Here is a 16974-nt window from a genome sequence, read left to right on the forward strand (position 1 = left end):
GATAATCTCTGTTCAAATGCCGTCCGGAAATCTTGCCTTTGATTCGGCAGCTTGCAGAGAGCAAATGGCTTACAGAGATTCCTCACCATGAAGCCGTCTGATCAGCAAGCAGAGGAGGGGATGAGGAGGGGAGGAGAGGAGAGGAGGTCTGGGCTGGGGAGGAGAGGGGAGAGGAGAGGAGGAGGTCTGGGCTGGGGAGGAGAGGGGAGGGGAGAGGAGGAGGGCTGGGCTGGGGAGGAGAGGGGAGGAGAGGAGGTCTGGGCTGGGGAGGAGAGGGGAGGGGAGAGAAGGAGGGCTGGGGAGGAGAGGAGAGGAGGTCTGGGCTGGCGAGGAGAGGGGAGAGGAGAGGAGAGGAGGGGAGGGGAGAGGAGGTCTGGGCTGGGGAGGAGAGGAGAGGGGAGGGGAGAGGAGGAGGGCTGGGGAGGAGAGGAGGTCTGGGCTGGGGAGGAGAGGGGAGAGGAGAGGAGAGGAGAGGAGAGGAGAGGAGAGGAGAGGAGAGGAGAGGAGAGGAGAGGAGAGGAGAGGAGAGGAGAGGAGAGGAGAGGAGAGGAGAGGAGAGGAGAGGAGGTCTGGGCTGGGGAGGAGAGGGGAGGGGAGAGGAGGAGGGCTGGGCTGGGGAGGAGAGGGGAGGAGAGGGGAGGGGAGGGGAGGGGAGAGAAGGAGGGCTGGGGAGGAGAGGGGAGAGGAGAGGAGGAGGTCTGGGCAGGAGAGGGGAGAGGAGAGGACGAGGTCTGGGCTGGCGAGGAGAGGGGAGAGGAGAGGAGGGGAGGAGGCACGGCCAAACCCAGTCAAGACCTCCTCCTCTGGAAAACCCAGTCAAGACCTCCTCCTCTTCTGGAAAACCCAGTCAAGACCTCCTCCTCTTCTGGAAAACCCAGTCAAGACCTCCTCCTCTTCTGGAAAACCCAGTCAAGACCTCCTCCTCTTCTGGAAAACCCAGTCAAGACCTCCTCCTCTGGGAAACCCAGTCAAGACCTCCTCCTCTGGAAAACCCAGTCGTATCTCTGTCTCCTAAAAACCAAAAGGGAAAACTCTCTCTCTCTGCTAGATGTGAACTGTTTCATTACCAGTTAGGCCTGCGTCCCAAAACATCACCCTATTCCCTCTGTAGGGCTGCACTAGAAAACTTAGTGCACTACATAGGGAATAGGGTGCTCTTTTGGGACACAGCCCTAGTCTCTTTTTTTTTTTAAACAGCCACCACCACCACAACGTCTTGGGGGAGTTCTCTGGTCGTCTCTGCAAGATGTTTTCTGAACCGTTTAACTGGAGAGAGAGTGTTAAGCTTGAAGCCAGATGACGGGCCTGTTCCGGGGGTTAGTTGTCGAGGGGGAGACGCTGAAGGAGCAGTGGTGTTTAGAGCTGAATGTACGGTGGGCATCGTCACACCACAAACAGATAGTCTCTCCCACACTTACACTCCTGTCCTTCTGAACCAACCATTAGTTCTACTATCCTTCTGAACCAACCATTAGTTCTACTATCCTTCTGAACCAACCATTTGTTATTAGTTCCTTCTGAACCAACCATTTGTTATTAGTTCTACTATCCTTCTGAACCAACCATTTGTCATTAGTTCTCCTATCCTTCTGAACCAACCATTTGTTATTAGTTCTACTATCCTTCTGAACCAACCATTTGTTATTAGTTCTCCTATCCTTCTGAACCAACCATTTGTTATTAGTTCTCCTATCCTTCTGAACCAACCATTTGTTATTAGTTCTACTATCCTTCTGAACCAACCATTTGTTATTAGTTCTACTATCCTTCTGAACCAACCATTTGTTATTAGTTCTACTATCCTTCTGAACCAACCATTTGTTATTAGTTCTACTATCCTTCTGAACCAACCATTTGTTATTAGTTCTACTATCCTTCTGAACCAACCATTTGTCATTAGTTCTCCTATCCTTCTGAACCAACCATTTGTTATTAGTTCTACTATCCTTCTGAACCAACCATTTGTTATTAGTTCTACTATCCTTCTGAACCAACCATTTGTTATTAGTTCTACTATCCTTCTGAACCAACCATTTGTTATTAGTTCTACTATCCTTCTGAACCAACCATTTGTTATTAGTTCCTCCTGAACCAACCATTTGTTATTAGTTCTCCTATCCTTCTGAACCAACCATGTTATTAGTTCTCCTATCCTTCTGAACCAACCATTTGTTATTAGTTCTCCTATCCTTCTGAACCAACCATGTTATTAGTTCTCCTATCCTTCTGAACCAACCATGTTAATAGTTCTCCTATCCTTCTGAACCAACCATGTTATTAGTTCTCCTATCCTTCTGAACCAACCATGTTATTAGTTCTCCTATCCTTCTGAACCAACCATTTGTTATTAGTTCTCCTATCCTTCTGAACCAACCATGTTAATAGTTCTCCTATCCTTCTGAACCAACCATGTTAATAGTTCTCCTATCCTTCTGAACCAACCATGTTATTAGTTCTCCTATCCTTCTGAACCAACCACATAGAAGTGTGACAGTAACCAGATTTCAATCCAACCGGTTTATGCAGATAAAATAAAACGTGACAGGTCTGATGGAAGACAGAAAATAAATACGCTCGACAAGGTGGGATCTTTTTTTTGGTCGAAAAAAATTCATTGTGCAAGAAATTGTGCTTTTCTGCTCTAATATGGACATAATAACCGTCATATCGATGTAAACTTTGGGATATAGACATAATAACCGTCATATCGACGTGTTGTGGTCCGTCCCACTTTACGACTCGTTGAGGAAAGCATGCAGTTTATTAGACTACAGATGAAAATCAGTTGTGATGAACTTCACAGAGAGGTGAAAGGTCACGGTGACGAGCTAGAAGCTCCTTTACAATTAATATGCAAAACGGAAAGTATTCAGACCCCTTGACTTTTTTTGTTGTTACTTTACAGACTTATTCTAAAATGTATTTAATTCTACACACAATACCCACATAATGATGACAACGCAAAGAAACAGGTTTCTAGAAATGTTTTGTCCAAAGCTGAAATATCCCATTTTCATCAGTATTCAGACCCTTTACTCGGTACTTTGTTGAGGCACCTTTTAGGCCAGCGATTACAGCCTCTAGTTTTCTTGGGTATGACGCTACAAGCTTAGCACACCAGCAATGTTTTGTTGGGATCGGTGTGGAAGAACTTGACTCGCACATAGAGCTATAAGAGAATCAGCAGACATACGAATATACAGTGGACGGATGGATGGACAGTATCAGTATGAATATATTTAAATGGAGAGAGATGAACAGACTTCTAAAGCAGTATAGTTCAGTTATTTAGAGTACAGTTCAGTTATTTAGAGTACAGATCAGTTATTTAGAGTACAGATCAGTTATTTAGAGTACAGATCAGTTATTTAGAGTACAGATCAGTTATTTAGAGTACAGATCAGTTATTTAGAGTACAGATCAGTTATTTAGAGTACAGATCAGTTATTTAGAGTACAGATCAGTTATTTGGAGTACAGATCGGTTATTTAGAGTACAGATCAGAGATGGCTTGATGCAGTATAGTTCAGTTATTTAGAGTACAGATCAGAGATGGCTTGATGCAGTATAGTTCAGTTATTTAGAGTACAGATCAGTTATTTAGAGTACAGATCAGAGATGGCTTGTTCTGGTCAGGCCGTTCTGGTCAGGCTGTTCTGGTCAGGCTGTTCTGGTCAGGCTGTTCTGGTCAGACTGTTCTGGTCAGACTATTCTGGTCAGACTGTTCTGGTCAGACTGTTCTGGTCAGGCTGTTCTGGTCAGACTGTTCTGGTCAGGCTGTTCTGGTCAGGCTGTTCTGGTCAGGCTGTTCTGGTCAGGCTGTTCTGGTCAGACTGTTCTGGTCAGACTATTCTGGTCAGACTGTTCTGGTCAGACTGTTCTGGTCAGACTGTTCTGGTCAGACTGTTCTAGTCAGACTAACACTGACCTCCAAATGACTTCCTTACAGCCTCAGCTTACTCTTCCAATGGACACAGCATCAAGATACTAGACGTCCTCAGAGTCCTTAGCAGGGCTATTAATAACTACGTTTCCCATAATTCCCCAAGGAGCCTGGTATGAAATGGAAAGATTTAAAACTGTTTCATCTCTATGAGAGTTTCATGGTTACTGTAGGGGTTTTTTGTGCTAATTTTCCAACGGTTTCAGATCAAAACCATCCCTTATACATCTAATAATGATAATAATAATAATGATGTCAGTCAGACATACGGCTGAGAGATGGACACAGACTGGCTTCACAGAGGAGTACAATAGACTGGTTTATTTATAGATTAGACAATGACTCAGGGCTGAGAGATGGACACAGACTGGCTTCACAGAGGTGTACAATAGACTGGTTTATTTATAGATTAGACAATGACTCAGAGTTAACTTCACACGGGCTCAGCTCAGCCTGATGTCCACACACTGGCACACGTATATAATTCATATTTTACCTTTATTTAACCAGGCAAGTCAGTTAAGAACAAATTCTTATTTTCAATGACGGCCTAGGAACAGTGGGTTAACTGCCTGTTCAGGGGCAGAACGACAGATTTGTACCTTGTCAGCTCGGGGGTTTGAACTTGCAACCTTCCGGTTACTAGTCCAACGCTCTAACCACAAGTCTACCCTGCCCCCTCTACACTCTAACCACTATGCTACCCTGCCGCCTCTACACTCTAACCACTAGGCTACCCTGCCACCTCTACACTCTAACCACTAGGCTCCCCTACCACCTCTACACTCTAACCACTAGGCTACCTGCCTCCTCTACACTCTAACCACTAGGCTACCTGGCTCCTCTAACCACTAGGCTACCTGCCTCCTCTACACTCTAACCACTAGGCTACCTGGCCCCTCTACACTCTAACCACTAGGCTACCTGGCCCCCCCTACACTCTAACCACTAGGCTCCCCTACCACCTCCTCACTCTAACCACTAGGCTACCTGCCCCCTCTACACTCTAACCACTAGGCTACCAGGCTTCTCTACACTCTAACCACTAGGCTACCTGGCTCCTCTACACTCTAACCACTAGGCTACCCTGCCACCTCTACAGGGTAGCCTGCCACCTCTTTTGATCTTAGTTTTTCTGATAGTTGAAAACACAAACCATGTCGGATCAACAAATAGATTTCTGAATGAATCCAAACAGTCATTTTCCCCCGCAATTTTTTGAGTTGGATCTAATCCTGGTTTTAAAATTGTTTCATGACTTTCCACAGGATATTTCTGGTGTGCATTCCAGCGGTAGTGGAGCCATGCTAAGAGAGAAGCAGACATGATTAGAGGAATGGGAGAGGAATCTCAAGATAGTATACGCCAGCTCTTTATAAGATACACACAGAGCCCGCGTCCCTAATGGCCCCCTATATAGTACACTACAGTAGACCAGGGACCAAATGTCCCCCTATTCCCTATATAGTACACAACAGTAGACCAAGGACCAAATGGCCCCCTATATAGTACACTACAGTAGACCAGGGACCAAATGCCCCCTAGACCCTATATAGTACACACAGAGCCCGCGTCCCTAATGGCCCCCTATATAGTACACTACTGTAGACCAGGGACCCAATGGCCCCCTAGACCCTATATAGTACACACAGAGCCCGCATCCCTAATGGCCCCCTATATAGTACACTACTGTAGACCAGGGACCAAATGGCCCCCTAGTCCCTATATAGTACACTACTGTAGACCAGGGACCAAATGGCCCACTATTCCCTATATAGTGCACTACTGTAGACGATTTCACTGTCAACAGGAGCTGTAATCTCAGTGGTCCTCAACACATTTCCACGTCAACAGGAGCTGTAATCTCATTGGTCCTCAACACATTTCCACGTCAACAGGAGCTGTAATCTCAGTGGTCCTCAACACATTTCCACGTCCACATGCCTGAGGAAACTATAATCGTCCTCTCGCTCTGTGCTTAGCAAGCAGCAGACGATCTCTGAGAGGCTGTGTGAATATATTTTCCTAATTTACTACCCAGTTCCTCTCTGATTGTCCTCCACAAATGGCACCCCTTAGTCCCTATTTAGCGCACTACTTTTGACCAGAACTGAACACTATTATCAGGGAATAGGGTGCCATTTGGTATCCAACCCGTCCAGAGGGAACAGAACAGAAACAGCTCCAATAATTACACAACCCTTAACTCCCCTTAATGAACTTCAAAAGGGAAAAGGGGATGTTTTTACAGGCCGGAGCCGAACCGGAACGGCAATTATGAAAAACAAACCATATTAATGATATCGTTTATCATTTCCACACTTCGGGGAAGCGAAAGCGGACTCTTGGCGCCTGAACACAAAGCATCTACACACGTATATCAACGAGCCTTCTCTAAAAATACTAAATCTACTCCGTGTAGTGGTCTGATTTTCCATCCAAACACACAGACTGTTGAATTCTTCCCAAAAATACGCAGGCCTATATATCCAACAGTTAAAAACCCAGATGGAGGGATTGTCTTAACCTTGAGTTAACACAAGTAGTGTGTCCCTGCAGCTCTACGCTCGGGGCTGGTAACGACACCCCTTCATCCACTATATATACAGGACACCCCTTCATCCACTATATATACAGGACACCACTTCATACACTATATATACAGGACACCCCTTCATCCACTATATATACAGCAGTATGAGGACACCCCTTCATACACTATATATACAGGACACCCCTTCATCCACTATATATACAGGACACCCCTTCATCCACTATATATACAGGACACCCCTTCATACACTATATATACAGGACACCCCTTCATCCACTATATATACAGGACACCCCTTCATACACTATATATACAGGACACCCCTTCATACACTATATATACAGGACACCCCTTCATCCACTATATATACACAGCAGTATGAGGACACCCCTTCATACACTATATATACAGGACACCCCTTCATCCACTATATATACAGGACACCCCTTCATCCACTATATATACAGCAGTATGGACACCCCTTCATCCACTATATATACAGGACACCCCTTCATCCACTATATATACAGGACACCCCTTCATCCACTATATATACAGCAGTATGTGGACACCCCTTCATCCACTATATATACAGCAGTATGAGGACACCCCTTCATCCACTATATATACAGGACACCCCTTCATACACTATATATACAGGACACCCCTTCATCCACTATATATACAGGACACCCCTTCATACACTATATATACAGCAGTATGGACACCCCTTCATCCACTATATATACAGGACACCCCTTCATCCACTATATATACAGGACACCCCTTCATACACTATATATACAGGACACCCCTTCATCCACTATATATACAGGACACCCCTTCATACACTATATATACAGGACACCCCTTCATCCACTATATATACAGCAGAATGAGGACACCCCTTCATCCACTATATATACAGGACACCCCTTCATACACTATATATACAGGACACCCCTTCATCCACTATATATACAGCAGTATGAGGACACCCCTTCATCCACTATATATACAGGACACCCCTTCATCCACTATATATACAGGACACCCCTTCATACTCTATATATACAGGACACCCCTTCATCCACTATATATACAGGACACCCCTTCATACACTATATATACAGCAGTATGAAGACACCCCTTCATCCACTATATATACAGGACACCCCTTCATACACTATATATACAGCAGTATGAAGACACCCCTTCATCCACTATATATACAGGACACCCCTTCATACACTATATATACAGGACACCCCTTTATCCACTATATATACAGGACACCCCTTCATACACTATATATACAGGACACCCCTTCATCCACTATATATACAGCAGTATGAGGACACCCCTTCATACACTATATATACAGGACACCCCTTCATACACTATATATACAGGACACCCCTTCATCCACTATATATACAGGACACCCCTTCATCCACTACATATACAGGACACCCCTTCATCCACTATATATACAGGACACCCCTTCATACTCTATATATACAGGACACCCCTTCATCCACTATATATACAGCAGTATGTGGACACCCCTTCATCCACTATATATACAGGACACCCCTTCATCCACTATATATACAGGACACCCTTCATCCACTATATATACAGGACACCCCTTCATCCATTATATATACAGCAGTATGTGGACACCCCTTCATCCACTATATATACAGGACACCCCTTCATACACTATATATACAGGACACCCCTTCATCCACTATATATACAGCAGTATGAGGACACCCCTTCATCCACTATATATACAGGACACCCCTTCATCCACTATATATACAGGACACCCCTTCATACTCTATATATACAGGACACCCCTTCATCCACTATATATACAGCAGTATGTGGACACCCCTTCATCCACTATATATACAGGACACCCCTTCATCCACTATATATACAGGACACCCTTCATCCACTATATATACAGGACACCCCTTCATCCATTATATATACAGGACACCCCTTCATCCACTATATATACAGCAGTATGAGGACACCCCTTCATCCACTATATATACAGGACACCCCTTCATCCACTATATATACAGCAGTATGAGGACACCCCTTCATCCACTATATATACAGGACACCCCTTCATACACTATATATACAGGACACCCCTTCATACACTATATATACAGGACACCCCTTCATACACTATATATACAGGACACCCCTTCATCCATTATATATACAGCAGTATGAGGACACCCCTTCATCCACTATATATACAGGACACCCCTTCATCCACTATATATACAGCAGTATGTGGACACCCCTTCATCCACTATATATACACAGGACACCCCTTCATACACTATATATACAGGACACCCCTTCATCCACTATATATACAGGACACCCCTTCATCCATTATATATACAGCAGTATGTGGACACCCCTTCATCCACTATATATACAGGACACCCCTTCATACACTATATATACAGGACACCCCTTCATACACTATATATACAGGACACCCCTTCATCCACTATATATACAGGACACCCCTTCATCCATTATATATACAGCAGTATGTGGACACCCCTTCATACACTATATATACAGGACACCCCTTCATACACTATATATACAGGACACCCCTTCATCCATTGTATATACAGCAGTATGTGGACACCCCTTCATCCACTATATATACAGGACACCCCTTCATCCACTATATATACAGCAGTATGAGGACACCCCTTCATCCACTATATATACAGCAGTATGGACACCCCTTCATCCACTATATATACAGGACACCCCTTCATCCACTATATATACAGCAGTATGAGGACACCCCTTCATCCACTATATATACAGCAGTATGAGGACACCCCTTCATCCACTATATATACAGGACACCCCTTCATCCACTATATATACAGGACACCCCTTCATCCACTATATATACAGGACACCCCTTCATCCACTATATATACAGGACACCCCTTCATCCACTATATATACAGGACACCCCTTCATCCACTATATATACAGGACACCCCTTCATACACTATATATACAGGACACCCCTTCATACACTATATATACACAGGACACCCCTTCATCCACTATATATACAGGACACCCCTTCATACACTATATATACAGGACACCCCTTCATACACTATATATACAGCAGTATGTGGATGTATGTTCAACGTGGCACCGTCATAGGATGCCACCTTTCCAACAAGTCAGTTTGTCAAATTTCTGCCCTGCAAGAGCTGCCCCGGGTCAACTCTAAGTGCAGGTATTGTGAGGTGGAAACGTCTAGGAACAACAACGGCTCAGCCGTGAAGTGGTAGGCCACACAAGCTCACAGAACGGGACCAACGTGGGCTGAGGTGCGTAAAAAAATTGTCTGTCCTCGGTTGTAACCCTCACTAACGAGTTCCAAACTGAAAGCAACATCAGGACAAGAACTGTTCGTCGGGAGCTTCAGTGTGTATCAGCTTTCTGCTGGAAGAGGTTAAGGAGGACCAGTAGGAAGTCCCTCCCCTCCAGGTTGAGGAGGACCAGCAGGAAGTCCCTCCACTCCAGGTTAAGGAGGACCAGTAGGAAGTCCCTCCCCTCCAGGTTGAGGAGGACCAGCAGGAAGTCCCTCCACTTCAGGTTAAGGAGGACCAGCAGGAAGTCCCTCCACTCCAGGTTAAGGAGGACCAGCAGGAAGTCCCTCCACTTCAGGTTAAGGAGGACCAGCAGGAAGTCCCTCCACTCCAGGTTAAGGAGGACCAGCAGGAAGTCCCTCCACTCCAGGTTAAGGAGGACCAGCAGGAAGTCCCTCCACTCCAGGTTAAGGAGGACCAGCAGGAAGTCCCTCCCCTCCAGGTTAAGGAGGACCAGCAGGATGCCACTTCAGGTTAAGAAGGACCAGCAGGAAGTCCCTCCCCTCCAGGTTAAGGAGGACCAGCAGGAAGTCCCTCCCCTCCAGGTTAAGGAGGACCAGTAGGATGCCACTCCAGGTTAAGGAGGACCAGTAGGAAGTCCCTCCCCTCCAGGTTAAGGAGGACCAGTAGGAAGCCACTCCAGGTTAAGGAGGACCAGTAGGAAGTCCCTTCCCCTCCAGGTTGAGGAGGACCAGTAGGAAGCCCCTCCCCTCCAGGTTGACGAGGACCAGTAGGAAGCCCCTCCCCTCCAGGTTGAGGAGGACCAGTAGGAAGCCCCTCCCCTCCGGATTGAGGAGGACCAGTAGGAAGCCCCTCCCCTCCAGGTTGAGGAGGACCAGTAGGAAGCCCCTCCAGGTTGAGGAGGACCAGTAGGAAGCCCCTCCCCTCCAGGTTGAGGAGGACCAGTAGGAAGCCCCTCCAGGTTGAGGAGGACCAGTAGGAGGCCCCTCCAGGTTGAGGAGGACCAGTAGGAAGCCCCTCCCCTCCAGGTTGAGGAGGACCAGTAGGAAGCCCCTCCAGGTTGAGGAGGACCAGTAGGAAGCCCGTCCCCTCCAGTTTGAGGAGGACCAGTAGGAAGCCCCTCCAGGTTGAGGAGGACCAGTAGGAAGCCCCTCCCCTCCAGGTTGAGGAGGACCAGCAGGAAGCCCCTCCAGGTACCTCCCAGTGACGGGTGATACTGAGCTCTAGGAGGGTGCCACTGCCATCCTTTAATGAGTAGTTAAATAAATACCTTTATCAGTACAATGTAATATATGACCATGACATGTCACAAATCACCAGGATAAGAAAAGGCTGTGTCCATTATGCTGGCGTCAGAACTGAAAAGGCCCTCCGACCTTCCCCTCAAATAGGAGAGAAGTACCCTGGGCCCTCCAGACAGCTCATTTCAATTCCTCCCGAACTGAAAGGGCCCTCCTACCTCCCCCTCAAATAGGAGAGAGGTACCCTGGGCCCTCCAGACAGCTCATTTCAATTCCTCCCGAACTGAAAGGGCCCTCCTACCTCCCCCTCAAATAGGAGAGAAGTACCCTGGGCCCTCCAGACAGCTCATTTCAATTCCTCCCGAACTGAAAGGGCCTTCCTACCTCCCCCTCAAATAGGAGAGAAGTACCCTGGGCCCTCCAGACAGCTCATTTCAATTCCTCCCGCTGCCTAGCAGGACTTCTGTTGGAAGTCTGGCTTGGCTCCAAATTGTGTGTCTCCCGGGTGAGAACAACATTGAATAAAATTTGTCCAAACGTCATTTGCAATTTTCACCCCCCAAAAAAATCATTTTCTTGACTAGGGGAGGGGGGGGAACCTTTAGGAAAAACATCTGTAACAAATACTTGTTTTGAGAATAGTAGTTGTACATGAGAGTACATTCCACTGCTTGGCCGTGACCCTGAGCTGTGTACGGACCCACAGGGAATACGATCTCTGCAGCAGTAGCCAGCTACATACTATGATATTTAACATGAGTTCTGGCCTGCTCAAGCTCATGTGTTGCCGAGTCTTTAGCCTGAAGTCTACATAATTAGGTGTAATTGACTTCCCTTACAATGTGTTTCTAGTGACGGGGACATCTGGCCTTGAGACACTCCATACAGGGGGGGGGCCGAGGGCCAATTGGAACCCTACCATCTTCATAGGGCTCATAGGCCTCTGGTTAACAGCAGTGTACTATATAGGGAATAGGGCGCCATTAGGTGCGTAGTCTGCTCTCTGAGCTCCACACTGCCAGCTTGCCTTTCTACTTGGCAACAGCATGGGTGGTATAGAATAGGTACGACCACAACCAGACTCTTCAGCACAAATAAATCTCACAAAAATGTCTTTCATACTACACTTTGCCCATGATCAAAATATTTATAAATCAAACCTAAATAAATTATAAATATTTATTTTGGGGGTAATCGTTCTCAGATTTCGGTTCAGTTTCAGTGGTGGTGCTGCTAAGACTCAAAGTAGGTTTTTGTACTGACAAACTACAAGGACATAATCACTGCCTCTAATACCGACCAAGAACACAATCACTGCCTCTAATACCGACCAACTACATAATCACTGCCTCTAATAACGACCAACTACAAGGACATAATCACTGCCTCTAATACCGACCAAGAACATAATCACTGCCTCTAATACCGACCAAGGACACAATCACTGCCTCTAATACCGACCAACTACAAGGACATAATCACTGCCTCTAATACCGACCAACTACAAGGACATAATCACTGCCTCTAATACCGACCAAGAACATAATCACTGCCTCTAATACCGACCAACTACAAGGACATAATCACTGCCTCTAATACCGACCAAGAACACAATCACTGCCTCTAATACCGACCAACTACAACACAATCACTGCCTCTAATACCGACCAAGAACATAATCACTGCCTCTAATACCGACCAACTACAAGAACATAATCCCTGCCTCTAATACCGACCAACTACAAGGACATAATCCCTGCCTCTAATACCGACCAACTACATAATCACTGCCTCTAATACCGACCAAGAACATAATCACTGCCTCTAATACCGACCAAGAACATAATCACTGCCTCTAATACCGACCAACTACAACACAATCACTGCCTCTAATACCGACCAACTACATAATCCCTGCCTCTAATACCGACCAACTACAAGGACATTATCCCTTCTTCCTGTCAGACATGCAGCTTGGGCCGGTAGAGAGAGAAGTGTGACTGTCTTGACAACCATGTTCTTTGATTGAGTCTCAAATGGCATGTACTGCACTACTTTAGACCAGGACCCAATGGAGCACTCGTCCCTATGTAGTGCACTACTTTAGACCAGGACCAAATGGAACCCTCTTCCCCTATGTAGTGCACTACTTTAGACCAGGTCCAAATGGAACCCTCTTCCCCTATGTAGTGCACTACTTTAGACCAGGTCCAAATGGAACCCTCGTCCCTATGTAGTGCACTACTTTAGACCAGGACCAAATGGAACCCTCTTCCCCTATGTAGTGCACTACTTTAGACCAGGTCCAAATGGAACCCTCTTCCCTATGTAGTGCACTACTTTAGACCAGGACCAAATGGAACCCTCTTCCCCTATGTAGTGCACTACTTTAGACCAGGACCAAATGGAACCCTCTTCCCCTATGTAGTGCACTACTTTAGACCAGGACCAAATGGAACCCTCTTCCCCTATGTAGTGCACTACTTTAGACCAGGACCAAATGGAACCCTCTTCCCCTATGTAGTGCACTACTTTAGACCAGGACCAAATGGAACCCTCTTCCCCTATGTAGTGCACTACTTTAGACCAGGACCAAATGGAACCCTCTTCCCCTATGTAGTGCACTACTTTAGACCAGGTCCAAATGGAACCCTCTTCCCTATGTAGTGCACTACTTTAGCCCAGGACCAAATGGAACCCTCTTCCCCTATGTAGTGCACTACTTTAGACCTGGACCCAATGGAACCCTCTTCCCCTATGTAGTGCACTACTTTAGCCCAGGACCAAATGGAACCCTCTTCCCCTATGTAGTGCACTACTTTAGACCAGGACCCAATGGAACCCTCTTCCCCTATGTAGTGCACTACTTTAGACCAGGTCCAAATGGAACCCTCTTCCCCTATGTAGTGCACTACTTTAGACCAGGTCCAAATGGAACCCTCGTCCCTATGTAGTGCACTACTTTAGACCAGGACCAAATGGAACCCTCTTCCCCTATGTAGTGCACTACTTTAGACCAGGTCCAAATGGAACCCTCTTCCCTATGTAGTGCACTACTTTAGACCAGGACCAAATGGAACCCTCTTCCCCTATGTAGTGCACTACTTTAGACCAGGACCAAATGGAACCCTCTTCCCCTATGTAGTGCACTACTTTAGACCAGGACCAAATGGAACCCTCTTCCCCTATGTAGTGCACTACTTTAGACCAGGACCAAATGGAACCCTCTTCCCCTATGTAGTGCACTACTTTAGACCAGGACCAAATGGAACCCTCTTCCCCTATGTAGTGCACTACTTTAGACCAGGACCAAATGGAACCCTCTTCCCCTATGTAGTGCACTACTTTAGACCAGGTCCAAATGGAACCCTCTTCCCTATGTAGTGCACTACTTTAGCCCAGGACCAAATGGAACCCTCTTCCCCTATGTAGTGCACTACTTTAGACCTGGACCCAATGGAACCCTCTTCCCCTATGTAGTGCACTACTTTAGCCCAGGACCAAATGGAACCCTCTTCCCCTATGTAGTGCACTACTTTAGACCTGGACCCAATGGAACCCTCTTCCCCTATGTAGTGCACTACTTTAGCCCAGGACCAAATGGAACCCTCTTCCCCTATGTAGTGCACTACTTTAGCCCTGGACCAAATGGAACCCTCTTCCCCTATGTAGTGCACTACTTTAGACCAGGACCAAATGGAACCCTCTTCCCCTATGTACTGCACTACTTTAGACCAGGACCCAATGGAACCCTCTTCCCTATGTAGTGCACTACTTTAGCCCAGGACCAAATGGAACCCTCTTCCCCTATGTAGTGCACTACTTTAGCCCAGGACCAAATGGAACCCTCTTCCCCTATGTAGTGCACTACTTTAGACCAGGACCCAATGGAACCCTCTTCCCTATGTAGTGCACTACTTTAGACCAGGACCAAATGGAACCCTCTTCCCCTATGTAGTGCACTACTTTAGACCAGGACCAAATGGAACCCTCTTCCCCTATGTAGTGCACTACTTTAGACCAGGACCCAATGGAACCCTCTTCCCCTATGTAGTGCACTACTTTATCCCAGGACCAAATGGAACCCTCTTCCCCTATGTAGTGCACTACTTTAGCCCAGGACCAAATGGAACCCTCTTCCCCTATGTACTGCACTACTTTAGACCAGGACCCAATGGAACCCTCTTCCCTATGTAGTGCACTACTTTAGACCAGGACCAAATGGAACCCTCTTCCCCTATGTAGTGCACTACTTTAGACCAGGACCAAATGGAACCCTCTTCCCTATGTAGTGCACTACTTTAGACCTGGACCAAATGGAACCCTCTTCCCTATGTAGTGCACTACTTTAGACCAGGACCAAATGGAACCCTCTTCCCCTATGTAGTGCACTACTTTAGACCAGGACCAAATGGAACCCTCTTCCCTATGTAGTGCACTACTTTAGACCTGGACCAAATGGAACCCTCTTCCCCTATGTAGTGCACTACTTTAGCCCAGGACCAAATGGAACCCTCTTCCCCTATGTAGTGCACTACTTTAGACCTGGACCAAATGGAACCCTCTTCCCCTATGTAGTGCACTACTTTAGACCAGGACCAAATGGAACCCTCTTCCCCTATGTAGTGCACTACTTTAGCCCAGGACCAAATGGAACCCTCTTCCCCTATGTAGTGCACTACTTTAGACCAGGACCAAATGGAACCCTCTTCCCCTATGTAGTGCACTACTTTAGCCCAAGGCTCTGATTAAAAGTACAGCACTATGTAGGGAACAGGGTGCCATTTGGAAGGTACAGTTCATGTAACAAGTGAGCCCAGTAAAATGTCACTACTGACTAACAATACACAGCTTTGAACTCTAGTTTTAGTCACTTGCCAAAGACATTTTACGGTTCAATAGTAAAAATACTAGTGGTGGAATTAGGCCTAACCAGCAACACTATAATCCGAGACGCTCTCTGAATATTTCTGGTCACTGGCGATCAGTCCTCGTTCTGAAAAGTACATTTGCTGAGCAGTGTGAGCAATTGTGTTGGCTTGAAGTTGTACAACCAAACTCACAAAAGACAGACACTTTTATTTATTTTTAAACAGCCGTTTACTACTTAAAACTACTGATCTCTCTGCCTGATGCTAAGAAATAAGCCCAGCCACATTTACAGAGACATTAAAAAGAGCATTTGCAGGCTGTTTCCTTCTGGCAGGGTGAATAACATGGGAGGACACTGTCATCCTTGAGGTCCCCAATGTGCTCGTCATTGAAGAGCACCTTTAAAGCAGCGGCCAACCCCTCTTTCATTCCCCCAACAGCTTCTAGAAAACCTGACGAGAATATAACAAACCAACTGTACAGAGACCATGACGTCACTCAGCCCTGCTCTAAAAACAGCCTGGGAGTTAGTTGACATCACTCGGCCCTGCTGGGAGTTAGTTGATATCACTCAGCCCTGCTGGGAGTTAGTTGATATCTCTCAGCCCTGCTCTAAAAACAGCCAGGGAGTTAGTTGACATCACTCAGCCCTGCTCTAAAAACAGCCACGGAGTTAGTTGACATCACTCAGCCCTGCTCTAAAAACAACCAGGGAGTTAGTTGACATCACTCAGCCCTGCTCTAAAAAACAGCCTGGGAGTTAGTTGACATCACTCAGCCCTGCTCTAAAAACAGCCAGGGAGTTAGTAGACATCCCTCAGCCCTGCTGGGAGTTAGTTGATATCTCTCAGCCCTGCTCTAAAAAACAGCCAGGGAGTTAGTTGACGTCACTCAGCCCTGCTCTAAAAACAGCCAGGGAGTTAGTTGACATCACTCAGCCCTGCTCTAAAAACA

The 16974-nt window shown here is 46.4% G+C and overlaps 1 protein-coding gene across 1 annotated transcript in view; it reads right to left on the minus strand.

The window, feature by feature from the left end:
* LOC109888372 (vacuolar protein sorting-associated protein 13B-like) overlaps window positions 1–16974 on the minus strand; it is a 300473-nt gene that overhangs the window by 271999 nt on the left and 11500 nt on the right.

This window comes from Oncorhynchus kisutch, unplaced genomic scaffold, assembly GCF_002021735.2.
Source record: "Oncorhynchus kisutch isolate 150728-3 unplaced genomic scaffold, Okis_V2 Okis02a-Okis13b_hom, whole genome shotgun sequence".
NCBI classification, from domain to species: Eukaryota; Metazoa; Chordata; class Actinopteri; order Salmoniformes; family Salmonidae; genus Oncorhynchus; species Oncorhynchus kisutch.